This window comes from Anastrepha obliqua, chromosome 6 (genome assembly GCF_027943255.1).
Source record: "Anastrepha obliqua isolate idAnaObli1 chromosome 6, idAnaObli1_1.0, whole genome shotgun sequence".
Taxonomy (NCBI): Eukaryota; Metazoa; Arthropoda; class Insecta; order Diptera; family Tephritidae; genus Anastrepha; species Anastrepha obliqua.
This window is the reverse complement of record NC_072897.1, coordinates 15,881,084-15,890,941: the sequence shown is the minus strand read 5'-3', so window position 1 is coordinate 15,890,941 and position 9,858 is coordinate 15,881,084. Positions and strand designations below refer to the sequence as shown.

General features: G+C 34.0%; 1 pseudogene; it reads left to right on the top strand.

Annotated features, from left to right (window-relative positions):
- The first annotated feature begins 617 nt into the window (after positions 1–617).
- On the top strand, positions 618–1,839 carry LOC129250172 (putative nuclease HARBI1; annotated as a pseudogene).
- The last annotated feature ends 8,019 nt before the right edge of the window (positions 1,840–9,858 follow it).

Here is a 9,858-nt window from a genome sequence, read left to right as displayed (position 1 = left end):
TTGCAAACGGCCGGAAATTTGAGTAAACAATTCTTGGATTTTGCATGATGGTAACGCGCCATCGCACTGATCAAAGAGAATACGACGGAGGAGCTGAAGGCCATGTCGGCCTGCTGGGGGTGTTTGGAGGACTGGGTTAAACGTTGGCACATGTGTGTTGCTTCAGACGGGTCATATTTTGAAGGAGATAATATAAATTTGCCTGAAATTTAACTCTGTTTTGTTTAATTTAAACATTCCCGGTACTTTTTGATCATAGGGTACATATATGCGGCTTTGCGGACAGAAATGTGTAATGCGCTGGAATTGTTCAAGGAGTCTAATGCCCGAATTCTGTAAGCAGTCTCAAGTCACTAATTGAGACTTTTCGTGGTGAAATTTGATTTTGAGACTAGTTGCAATTCAGTAAGCAATCTCACGTCATTAGTCTCAAAAAAAAGTCACTAATTAGTGATCTACTTCTGAGCAGCTCACAAAACAAAAAATATGGAAGAGGAATTAATTATTTTATATATATTGCAAAAAAAAAAAACACGAAAATAAAGCGAAGTAATATGTTTTGGGTAAAAATTTCTTAAGAACACGAATAATTGTGTATTTATTGACGTTTTAGAAACATGCGTAGACGGATTCTGGCAAGTTTACGCAGCACGGAAGACCCATTCCTTCTGGAAGAAGACGTTTTCAGGATGTTTTTAAGATTCCTGAAATCCTTCTGCTGGCAACTTATTCAAGATCTCAAACCACTTGACAAGTTTGAGCGGAATTCGAGAATTCCATTTGAGCTTCGTGTGGGCTTGATATATTAATAAAAATATATAGGTATGGATTACAACATATTACTTTCAGTTTGTTTCAGTACTATATTTTCTGGCAAATGGCTCCTACCAAAGCGTTATAGGAAACTGCCACTTCTCGGCAATGAGTCAACCAAGCGTGTCGAGATGTATTGAGCAATTTGCAAAATGGTAGTGGAACACAAACACTTTGAAATTAGTTTTCCCAATGAGGCGGAGCATTACAACAGCATAAAGAGGGGGTAAGTTTTAAACATAGTACAAAATATGCATTTGCACCATTTCAACGGCTTAAAATTTGCAGCTTCCATAACAAATTCGGAATAAAAGGCGTCATAGGTGCTATTGACTGCACACATATTGCAATACTTTCCCCGCAATCTTTAATCGCTGGAGTATAACCTCATGAGTATATGAATCGCAAGGGATACTACAGCATTAATGTTGAAGCCGTGAATTTATAAAAAATAAATACTGGTTTATCAACCTTTTGTAATGTTTATAACTAATAACCCCATTCCTAGATTTGCAACGACGAACTAATTTTTCAAAACGTCAATGTACGATTCCCAGGATCTTGTCATGACGCCGGTATATGGACAACTTCGCCGGTGAGAATCAAACTCATCAGGGAACACATTTTGGGAGCATTTAAATGGCTTTTAGGTGATTCAGGTTATCCTTTGGAGCCATGTCTACTAACACCAATAGCAACACCTTCTTCCGCTAGCGAAGAGATTTTGAATAAAACACATATAAAAGCAAGGAACACAATTGAGCGTGCCTTTGGAGTCCTGAAATCACGATTTCGGTGTCTATCCAATAGCGCGTTCTTAGATATTCGCACAAAAATGCGGCAGCTATCATCTATACATGTGTAATATTCCACAATATACTGCAAAAACGTGGCATATTCACTGATGAGGCCATCCCACCAGAAGACCCATCGAATGATGAAAATAGTGAACCAATAAGGTCAACAGAATATTATTCTGAAGGCAGAAGGGCGCGGCAAAATTGCATGAACGCACTTACACTTTAAAACTTTTGTAAAAAATAAAATTCAATGAAATCTAACATAACATATATAAACTTCTTCAATCTTTATTGACAAGGGCTTGCGATAAAGCTAGGATAGCATTGGCCACGTTGTTCATGGAGTCACAAAACTGTTCCATGCAGTTAAGACATCGCTCTCTGAATTTTCTCTCTTCCTTATTCCTTTGTTCATAGATTTAATCATGCTTTTGATTAACTCATCCGAATCTGTTTTGCGGCGACATGAAGGTCGTGGACTGTTGACTGATTCGTCGGTTGATTCCACAGAAGGAGTCACGGGGTCGTTTGTAATTACTATTTCGCTCTGAAAAATTAAAAAGTAGTTGAGTTATTAATGTGCAAATTTTTTGAATTCAAAAATGTTCATTATTGAAATAAACACATATATGTATATATATATATATATATGTACACGTCTATTTACCTCGGCCCCAATATTTGGAATATCTGGCATTCCGTCGACGACGACTGACCCGAGCGTTTCCAAAGCGAGATTCTCCCTCTCTGTCAACTCCTCTTGCAACCGGCGAACTCCACTTGTCACTAGTCGATCAGCCTTTGACTTCCTAGCTCTGCTTCGAACTTGGTTTTTCCAATGGTTTAGCTACTGTAAAATAAATATTTTATTAAACAATTTGTTTGGTATATTAAAAACATAAATCTTTCCATTTAGCCGCTGATCGTTTCGGGCATTTAAGAGCGTTAAGCTGCTCTGCGATCTCCTTCCACAGCTCCTCAATTCTTTTTGGGCACGTTGGATCGTTTTTGTGAAGCTTGATCTCCGGATGGCTCCTAACAAAAGCAAGATAGCAATAGAATTGCTCCTTGCTTGTCCGCTTTGTTTTGCAATGTATATCTGTAAAACAAATAATACATATTTTAAAAGAAATCAGGAAATTTCTTTTATTTTACAACTTACCCAGCTCGTTCATTTTAGCGGATTGTATATAAAGATGCAATTCAATGTTGATAAACCGATTCAGGTAAAAGGTTTATAAAACAGAAGCTAAAAACGTTATTTTGTATGAGCTTAGTAATATTCATATTCTTTATGCTTTTGATGAAGAATTTCGCTTGATAAATGAGTTGAAAAAATTCCATTACATATGGAATCGATAAGTGAATTTTTGCTAAACTGTTTGACTATCTCTAGCCGATATGTGCCCTCAGCTGAACGTCTCTATTTATTTTCACCATGATATTTGGTGAAATTCTTGTAACTTTCCCTTACTGAATAGCAAAATCGTCTCAAGTCACAAAAAGAGTCACTAATTTATAATCTCAATTTTAGTGACTTGAGATGAGATTCACTTACAGCGCCGTCGCTGATAGAATCATGGCCACTGCGTCTGCGTCTACGAAGGTATTTTGTTTTTGTAGTCGCTAGGCTTAGATTTTAGCTTCGGGCGACATGCGCATGGAGGTATGTGTTTTTGTTGTGTTCTAGAACATTTTAGAATGTGTGGTGGCAAAGCGGCCATCGCGTTGCGCTTGCTGTTGCTTTTGCGTCTATCAAAGTATTGTGTTTTTGTAAGTAGGAATACCGACTGTTGAAAGACAAAAGTACACGGAATCAAGAAGGGAGCGCTGTGCTCGCGCATATATGCATGAATGTATGAACGTGCATGGATGTAGTAACATATGAATACAATTATTTTGTGGGAAGTTTATAAGGCAAGTAGGTATATATATATATATATATGCTAGGACATAAAGTGGGTATATATACATACATAGAGCAGAATTGTTTTTGCACTTGTTAGGAAGAAACTCGTTCACTAGTGTGTATGTGTATTTGATTTCTTGTAAGAATGTGATGTGCTGTGACATGTGTACATATGTACATAAGTCAAGGTTATTGGGCATACATGCATATGTACATATGTATGAAAGGAAGATGAGATTCTTGCGCTTGTGCATTATTGTTTTTCATATACAAATGTACATACATACATATGTATGTAAATGCTGTCGAATACTTAAACTATAAATTGACGTACAATATAAAATAAGTGTTGATTTATCTTAAAGCGTTCTTTTTTTCTGAATGCAAATACCTCCTATTGACATGTACATACATACATATTGTGTATATTGTCATATACCATCATTTATGTACATATAGAGCATGCGTTCATTTATGAATCTATGTATAATAATGAAAAACTTCATGAATTACTTTCTGAATTTATTACAACTTAATCGCGTCGCGCGCATACATACATACATACATATCTACTAAGACATCACAAACCTTTTGTTCACAACGCAGGCGCAGAAATTAACGCTCTGAGTATTTATCCTCCCCACGTGACTCGCCATCAATTCTCGGCGCAAATTTTTCTTTTTCGTTTAAAAAATTTTTTTTTAATGTAATCGTAAAAAAATGTGTAATAAATTTTATGTATCCGCTTATCATTTCAAAAGTAACAAAATGGTAAAAAAAGAAGCAGTCGAAGAAATAAACGCACCGCCTATTTTTCCTCGCCACATGTTAGACGCGATTTCAATTCCCGGCGCCAACTTTTTTTATAAATTTTTTTTTAAATTCGTTTTTTTTTTAATGTAATTGAAAAAAAAATTATGTTATAAACTTGACGTATTCGCTTAATTTTTCAAAAATACGAAAATAGTGAAAATTTAATTGGTTTAATGTCGAGGTGAGAAATGTGTGTTGAGGTGAAAGATGTGTGGTGTTTCTAATTTTTGTGTGGGCAAAAGTCATTGAGGTGCCTATAAACTCGGTGTGCTAGATTCCCTTATTACAAGTCTTTCAAATCTCAATTGTACAAAAAAAAAGCTCACAGTAACATTTGCACCTTCTCATTGCATTAACATTCTCTGCCATTATCACGACATCAGTAACGGCTCTAAGCTCAAAAACAACAACAACAACTTCCTCCACTTCTGCTAAACCAATTCATGCACCTTCAACCCTCTTTCAAACCGCAACACGCAGTGGTGAATATAGCGCACCAGCTACACTGATCGTATTGCCATTAACAGCAACGCACAATAGAAGAATGCAAATGCACAACGAAAAAAAAAAAGACTTTGTACAATCACAGTTAAAGAGAAACCGAGAGAAGCAATCACCAAACAAACTCGAACTCTCAAATAATAACAAAAAAACAAAAGATCGAAATGCAAAGCTCTGCATAAACAACTCTACAAGAGTATTGGTTAAGCAATCCAGCTTCATCAAATAGGTTCGATCTCTTGGATGCAGATAATAATACGTTCACATATAAGTAGATGATCTACTTTTTCGCGCTTAACTCAAAATCCGTAATTAAAAAGCGCGATTTCCCATACAAAATGTTTCTCCCAAAATCTGAGATTGTAAAATAATCCTAGATAATAACGATACTTTTCCACATACAACCCTGTATTTTCTGTGTTATCGATAATTATTATTACGAATGTAAAGAGAAATATCATAATAAAAACTATATGAAATGGATGCCAGCAAAGAAAACAGGTCTGTAAACATAACTGTAATACAATTTTTCTTAAATATGATATTATTAATTAGGGATTCATTTTACAGGAAAAAGCGAGTGTCCATAAACGTTTTGTCCTCTTATTACTTATTTTAAAATCTAATATAGAATATCCCATGCGCATTGCTGCCATAATTTTTTGCAACCTCAGCAAACGTCGGATACGGATTTCCTCCAACGCCAATTAATTCCGCAATTAAATTAACTATTTCTTCTCTTTGTATTTTCTTCATATCATTATTAATAATTAAAGAAACCAACAACACCAACAATACCATTCCACCAAAATAATTTCTATGAAGAAAAAGCTCTTAAAGCAGTATTGACAGCTGATTGTAAATTTTGCAGGTAATCTGCCATATGTGAACGGGTAGATTAATTTGGTGGATTTAGAGGGGATTAATGCACATATGAACCATGTGAACGTATTATTACGAACCAAATACCAATGAGCCAGAAAGCAATCCAATAGAAAAAGATTCAGGTACGCAGCGTGCGCAAAAACCGCCACCAATATATGTACAAAATGTAGAAAATGTATGTACCCTAACAAATGCTTTGAATTTCCTGCCAAATACTAAATTTGAGATTGTAATGAAAGAATATTTATTTGAGTTAAATATATTTATTTGTTTGTCGTTCCAAGCTAGGCATCCAGCTTGGCGAACGATTATTTTCTTTATTGTGTCTTACATACTAATTACAAGCGTTTTTATAGTAACTTTTATCAATGCAAGCCAACAACAATTTTTCGGTGTTTACTTGTGTAATATGATTCTAGCATTCACGCGCCGCGCATATAATAATTACGTTAGCTATATTTGCGTTTACTTTCAAGTGTAATGAACCTTTTAAGAAATATGATACTTTATTTAAACGGCACAGCACAGTGAATGCATAAGTGGACAATAAAATAAAAACCAAAACAAAATGTTTATGAATATTAATGTTAAGGCATATCCGACTTATAATCATACTACACCTCCCTTCTTCGGAAGAATGCTCATACAACTTTTTTTTTTGTATGAACATTCTTTTACATTGAATTGTTAAAATAAAAAATGTTCATAAGAGTAATCTTAATTTTATTTATATGTATATATTGTATTAATTTTCTAAGTTTAGACCGGTCTTTAAAACTACTTATTGTTGATAAATCTTAAGCCTATTTTTGTGAACTATTTGTTCTTTTAAAGATAACTTATCGACTATAGTAACATTATTTTTATCATCTATTGCTTTAATGGTATAAGGCCCACAATATTGCGGTTCCAGTTTATGGGCCACTTCATTCCTAAGTAAAACTAAATTGCCTATGCTAAAATTGTGATCTAAACTATTTTTATCATAAAATGTTTTTTGCTTAATTTTAGCTATGTCTATCATACTGCGAGCTCTTTTATGTGCTACTTCTAGCCTAAATCTTACTTCTCTAGCGTAGTTATCTATGTTATATAATGGAATAATTTGGTCTACATTTTTGAACTGCTGAAACATGTTTGGTGTTTTTCCAAAAACTAATTCATACGGACAATAGTCATGTACTGTAGAAGGAGTGGTGTTAAAACAGTATGTGAAGTATTGTAGCCACTCATCCCAGTCGTTTTTGTCAATCGATATGTAAGATCTTATGTATTGATTGAAAGTTTTATGTGATCTTTCTATTACTCCTAATGTTTGGTGGTGGTAAGCAGTTGAATTAATTTTCTCTATTTTTAGCAATTCACATAGCTCTGTTAGTATTGAATTTTTGTATTCTGTACCCATGTCCGAAATGAACGTCTTCATTGGACCGTAGGTAAGAATAAACTTTTCAAATATTGCTTTCGCCACTGTCTTGGCGTTTTTGTCTTGGATGGGTATCGTGACTAAATATTTTGTCATGTCGCATATTATTGTGACTGCATAAGTATTGCCATTAATTGTTGTAGGTAGTGGGCCTATCGTGTCTACAATAACTGTATCAAATGTACCTGTAGGTGTTGGTGTTATAGTCATTGGGCTTTTTAAATGCTTTGTTATTTTGGTTTTTTGGCATTTTTCGCAAGTTTTTACGTACTTAGCAACATCTTTTGACATTTTATTCCAGAAGTAATGTCTTTTAATTTTCATAAGTGTTCTGAAAATTCCGCAATGACCGCCTTCTATAGGGTCATCGTGGTATCTTTTTAGAATGTCCATTACAGTTTTAGCATCATTGATTTGGGTCACCTCATTCAGTAGCGCTACTTTTACTTTATTTAATATCATATTGCCCTTATTTTTAAAATCATTTATCGAGACAAATTCGAAAATTTTCTCGCTAGGTGCCACTTGTAAATTATTAATGCCATATTTGTCGGCCACTTCGTCGAGCCTAGAGAAGAATTGTCCTAAGTCAATTTTCCCATTAACAAATAAGTCATCAATTTTTATATATGCCATTATAGATTTTCCTCGTTTGATGTAACATCGCGTGGGTGTAATCTTTAATTTATTGTATTTCCTGACGTCAGTGTTATTAATTGGGACATATATTTTGGGCTTATCATATGTTTTAATGTGCTGCTGTGTAGTTGGACTGTTGTTATTTTTCGACATTGATCTAGTCACTATTTTGTATAAATTTTGATTCTTTTCATTTATTTCCTTTAAGTCATTGATTGTAATGCGAGACAAAGCGTCCGCGACGTGATTATCTTTTAAGTCATTTATTGTAATGCGAGACAAAGCGTCCGCGACGTGATTATCTTTTCCTTGATTTTGTTTTTTTTATGCATAGCATATAATTTTAATGCTAATTAATAGGGTTACGACTGTGATTATAATTAAGCAAATTTCTACTAAATTTAAGCCAGTATTAACGTCTACTTCGTTTACTACATTGGCATTGGGTTTATCAACTTTTGATAAAAAAAAAAATTAGCTATTGGGGGCCTTATACCGTAAATCAAATAATGTAAGGATATATAATTTTGTTTTTACATTACATATTTATTTATTTATATATATATATATATATATATTTTTTTTTTTTTTTTTTTTTTTTTAAACGACAATGTGTGTATAAACATTTTGAAAAATTTTGTTTTTTTTTTTTACATTTGATTAAATTTTTTTTTTTGTTTTTCAAGTTAATTCATTTATTGAGTAAGCATATTAGAAAGTATATTATATCAAATTCAAACATTTTCATAATTTAAAATGACTTTCCGAATCATTTTTTTTTTTTTTGCTTAATATATTCATTTACAGTTTCATCTCTAAATTTTTATAAGGCAAACATATAACCAACAGAAACCAAAGTGGTTTAATTCTCGCCATGTAAAGAAATAATTTATTGTATTTTTTTTTTTCTGCGAGCGGTTAACGCTTGTCAGCCTATACTGTCTGCGTGAAACACGCACAGTTTTTTTTTTTGTTTTTATTTATTTAATTTGCTTACGCTGTTGCAGCAGGAATTCCAATTTTGAGATGCGTTCCCAAATGGAGCAAGCCTTTTTCCAAGGTGGTGGTGGCTGAGTGTTGACTTCTCGGAGGAGATATCCAATCTCTCGCTTAATGCGCTGGGTATAGCCGCCTCTGCGCTTTGGCTTCTTTATGATTGGGATGACTGGTTCTTGATCGGCTGGTTTCTTTAATAAATGGTTTCTTCTCCTGTACTCCTCAATGGAGATAGCTTTCGGCCCTTCTGTGGTCATCTATCTTCTGGTCTATTGGCCAGACCAGGAACTTCACGCAACTGGTAGATTTTATTGGCTGATCAATACCAGGACTTTGTTATTAGTATTTGCTTTCCGCCACTTGTGCAAAAATCTTAGCACCAAGCTGGACTTTGGAATAAGCATTTGAGCTTTCCGCCACTTGTGCAAAAAAATCTTAGCACCAAGCTGGCAGGATCGCCATGTAATGAAAGAATATTTATTTGAGTTAAATATATTTATTTGTTTGTCGTTCCAAGCTAGGCATCCAGCTTGGCGAACGATTATTTTCTTTATTGTGTCTTACATACTAATTACAAGCGTTTTTATAGTAACTTTTATCAATGCAAGCCAACAACAATTTTTCGGTGTTTACTTGTGTAATATGATTCTAGCATTCACGCGCCGCGCATATAATAATTACGTTAGCTATATTTGCGTTTACTTTCAAGTGTAATGAACCTTTTAAGAAATATGATACTTTATTTAAACGGCACAGCACAGTGAATGCATAAGTGGACAATAAAATAAAAACCAAAACAAAATGTTTATGAATATTAATGTTAAGGCATATCCGACTTATAATCATACTACAAGATAAAAGTTTTTAGCCGAAACGAATTAAAATCCAACCGAACGAAGCAACACATCATACCAAAATAACAGACTTACTAAAACAAAATTTTAAGAACAAAGCGGAAACATACCAAATTAAATGTACTCATTGTGGCAAAAGCCATACAGCTAATTATAGAGGTTGCAAAAGAACAAGGTAATAAATAACATCACCAGGAAAAATGTTTCGGCAGTAATGCAAAT